Genomic DNA, 4,301 nt, shown 5'->3' on the forward strand with positions numbered 1-4,301 from the left:
GTATTGAAAATATGACAGAATCTAGACTATATGGTAGATACATGTTAAGGAAAATAGAGAAGATCAAATTCCACAAATACATAATAAGAGGAGACATTATCAAATATATTTGAAATTGAGGAATTTGCTTAACCTCACAGCTTTAATTCTTTCCCCCTTAAACAGTTGTTTATTGGCAGTGGTCTGGAAGGAATGGCAGAATTAGCATTCACAGACAACACCACACACCAGTCACGAGGGCAGCATAAGAGTGATGGGAAAGTGCCTGAAGGCCCCCTCTTGAATAGGAAGTGGGTAGGCAGGAGGCTGGAGTGTCAGTGGGGCAGCCTTAGACCGCCTCTGCTTAGTAGGCATGGTTAGAGATGAAGAGAGATTCATTGGCTGCAGCTCCAGACTGACCACTTGGGGTATACTTTCTTTGACAAGTGAGGCTGTTGGCCAGGGCTTGCTTATAATGTACTCTTCCTGGGCAGCCTTCAGGTTTTTCTTCTTCCCACCCCAGGCCTTCAGAGCAGAGGCCTGCAGGGCTCGGCCGTAAGCGAAAGTCAAGGCCCAGGGCTTCAGCAGTGGGCACTTGTTGATAGCATTGAGGTTTACGGACACCTCTTCCTCACTCTGCCCTCCAGACAGGAAAGTGACCCCAGGGACAGCAGGGGCTACTGTGCAATGAAGTGATGTGACAGTTGCCATGGCAATCTCCTCATTGGAAAATTTCTGAGTACAGGCATGGCCTGGGGTGACCATGTTGGGCTTCAGCAATGTGCCTTCCAGATAGACATGGTGGTCACTCAGAGCCTTGTAGACAGCAGCCAGTACCTTCTCAGTTACATACTGACAGTGCTTTAAGTCATGGTCCCCATCAGGGAAGATTTCAGGCTCCACAATGGGTACAATGCCATTCTGCTGGCAGATGCTGGCATAACGGGCCAGAACATTGGCATTTTCCATGATGGCATGGGCTGAGGGTGTGTGCTCCCCAATCTTTAGCACACAATGCCACTTAGCAAAGTCAGCTTCATCCTTCTTATACTGAGCGCAGCGTTCAGACAGCCTATCCAGCCCTTGGGTGGTGGCCTCGCCATTGGTTCCCGCCAGGGGCACCACACCTTTATCTACCTTAATGCCCACAACACCGCCCCTTGGACTTGATAACTTGGGGGAAGGGACTTCCATCGTCTGCCTTCGGGTAAAATGTTTCGTGGAAGAGGATCACCCCCCCCCCAATGCAGGGATTCACACGGTCAGCAGCAGTCAGCAGCAGCTGGCGGTAGAAGCGCCTGTTCTCTTCCGTGTTCTCGGTGCCAATGGACTGCAGCTGCTTGACAATGCTTCCGGTGGACTCATCTGCAGCCAGGATGCCCTTGCCCGGAGCCACAATTCTATGAGCGATGTCAGTCAGCTCCTTCTTCTGCTCCGGGGTCAGTGCCGGGTATTGGTAGGACATGGTGCCAGTGGTAGCACAGTCCTGGCATGGGAGGGGGGATCTGCCGGGTACAGCGGTGGGTAAGCGAAAGGACTGAGGAGTGAACGCGGCTGGAGTCACCAGAACCCCATTCTGGGTTGCATTCCAAAAGAACACAGCCCATTCGACTGAGGGGGCTGTGGGGGGGGGGAGACACAGCTTTAATTTTTGAAATGGCGTCTACTCTAAGTATTAGAAAACTGAACTATAATAACTGAAGTAGCTAACTCATCAAAAACAAATCCTACTATTTTCATGAAGTTTTATCATTGGGTATTTTTTTCTTACCTCAAGATAAAAGCACTACATAGTGCCAAATATTGTACAATCATTGAGCCTATCTGGAAAGCAGCATTTTCACTGAGTTTGAAAAGTTTGAAACTAGACTAGAAGCTCTCCAGTTTGTTTTTCCCCTCAAAGCTATTTTCATGAAAATCTTTTAGAGAAATTATGGTGCCATGGTTTAGTTTTGACTCAATGCCTATGGTAAGTTCATTTTGAATACAAGGTTTCAATACTAATAACTTAAGAATAAGAAATCAGCTAAAGACCCATAGCTCTATGCCAGCATACTAAATGCTGTCAGCCATTTTGTTGAAAAGTCGAGTGATACATCTTATGCTAGACCATGTGTGCAATAGTTTTATTCCAAAGCAACCTTGTATCATTTAGGTAAATGTCTGTTACCACACTACTTAATTCAAACTATGTGGGTTCTCCTTTTTCTTAATTATAATGTCTGTTTCAGAAATCATCAATTTTGTTGATTTCTTAAGCAACTGAGACAAAGGGATCTAATTCATATGCACTTTATCTTGTTCTGTCCTCGTGTTCTGAGAGCTATCAAGAGAATCAGCTCAGAGCCCACAATTCAGTTAGTTGACCAGTAATTTACACAGCACAAATCTAGATGATTGATAATCAAGGTGAAACAATTAGATGACTATGAGCAAGGCAGCTTTTTCTGGCCAAAGGCTGCTGCACCTTGCTGCCAGTTTTCTTATATGCATAATCAAGGTCCTGGATCATTGTTGCTATGGCAACCATCACTATATATCACACTAAAATCTGGTATTGAAATGTACAAGAAGCACAAGGCATAGATTTTTCATATCTTTTCCAAGTTCATTTTTCATGGTTTCATGTAGCAATCCAACATGAAACATTTCAGTTTTAAAAATCATGAATATATATTCTTTCCCTTTGAGATTTAGAACTAGCTTATGTGACTGAAATAGCAATTTGCCATCAAATGGATTTAATACATTTCAGACAATTACATTTCAATTTAATACATTTCGAAGCAAAGGGTGGAGATTGCATTTGGTGGTCTTCTATGGAGCTCATCTGTCTCTCTTGCTCCTTGATACCATGAGAATTAGCCTTCAGATTCCAAATTGCTGTGAGAACAATGTGTGGGGATGGCAAATGAGGCGTGACATTTTTCCTTCCACTCAATAAGGAGTAGATAAATGTTGAGATTCATGTGCTCCTCTCTGTTTAATTCATATGACAAAGACAGGGGCTTCTTCATCGACGATTGATTGCTCCTCCTCTGCCCTTTTTATAGCAGTTACTACATGATGGGCTTGGCACTTGGATGAGACACACTGTTCTCATTATTGGAATCAGTGGCATTAAAATAACGGGGAAGAAGGATGTAGATTAGAATTACATACAGAGAATGAAAAGTGATTTTAAAAAATTACCAACTGAGCCTAGCAACTACCAAGGATGCATCCTGGAAAGAATTGTGCATTAAGCACTGAATGCTCAGACTGGGAGAGAGACCTACACCCATGTATCTAACACATCTAATTCTCAGCAGTCCTCCTCTTTCTCTGCAGAGAGATTATATAACTGGAAATGTTGTAACAAATAGAAGTAGAACACAGAGAAACCCTATTGCTTCTGGCTTGCTGTGCTTTTTTGCAAACATTTTCTCCATGCAATGTTGACACGTAAAAAACAAAAATCTTATAATATCTGTAATACCCATTGGCAAGACCAGAAAGTAATTTTAAAATTTTGTAAAGACCTCAAAGATTTGGACTTTGGGGATTTTGTTGTTGTGGTTCTGCCTTTTGAAACAGACTAATACTGCAGAGCTCTCTGGCTGGTCTTGAATTTATGGTACCAATCCTCCTTCCTCCCCTCCCTCTCCAGAGCGCTGGAATTATAGACATTAGCCCACCATAACCTGCTAGTCTTGAATTGAAAAACCTGCTTTTTTGATACTGAAGATAATTCTATGTTTGTAACATCTTTTCTTTCTATGATTTCTTTTAATGGAAAGACCCTACAATAGACTAAATGATGTCGCTAGCATATGGCTTGAAAAGAAGGATTTTGTGTTGCCTTATTTATCTTATTTTAGTAGCTGAACAGTTCTAGGATTAAATTCATAGGCTTCAGAACTAGAAATAAAAATTAATAATTTAAAATGTCCTTCAGCCATTTTAAAAGATAAGATGGATAAATGAGTCCCATTTAACTTATTTTGCTTTAACTCAAATATTGAAAGCAAACTCCATCTATTCAATGATCTCACCAAGTAAACATCACAAATGACAGGCCATAGAAAACTTAAATAGGCCACAGCAATTCCCAAACAGTCCACATTGAGGAAACTGCTTACCTAGAGTGAAATTCTAGAATGGATGTACAGTGGAGTTGCAGAAAATATCCCTCCACCTGGATGACCAGTGTTTGACTTTCCCCATAAGGAGTCACATCTATCATAGCACCTGAATGAGTAGATCTTGCCTTCCTGATCTTTTTTTTTTAGCCCAGGGCCTATGTTCTTGGTACCAGAACACTCAGCCACCAAGGCAAATCA

General features: G+C 42.2%; 1 pseudogene; it reads right to left on the minus strand.

Moving 5' to 3' along the window:
- Window positions 1–343: 343 nt before the first annotated feature.
- On the minus strand, window positions 344–1,455 carry LOC114702949 (annotated as a pseudogene).
- Window positions 1,456–4,301: the final 2,846 nt, after the last annotated feature.

This window comes from Peromyscus leucopus, chromosome X (genome assembly GCF_004664715.2).
Source record: "Peromyscus leucopus breed LL Stock chromosome X, UCI_PerLeu_2.1, whole genome shotgun sequence".
NCBI classification, from domain to species: domain Eukaryota; kingdom Metazoa; phylum Chordata; class Mammalia; order Rodentia; family Cricetidae; genus Peromyscus; species Peromyscus leucopus.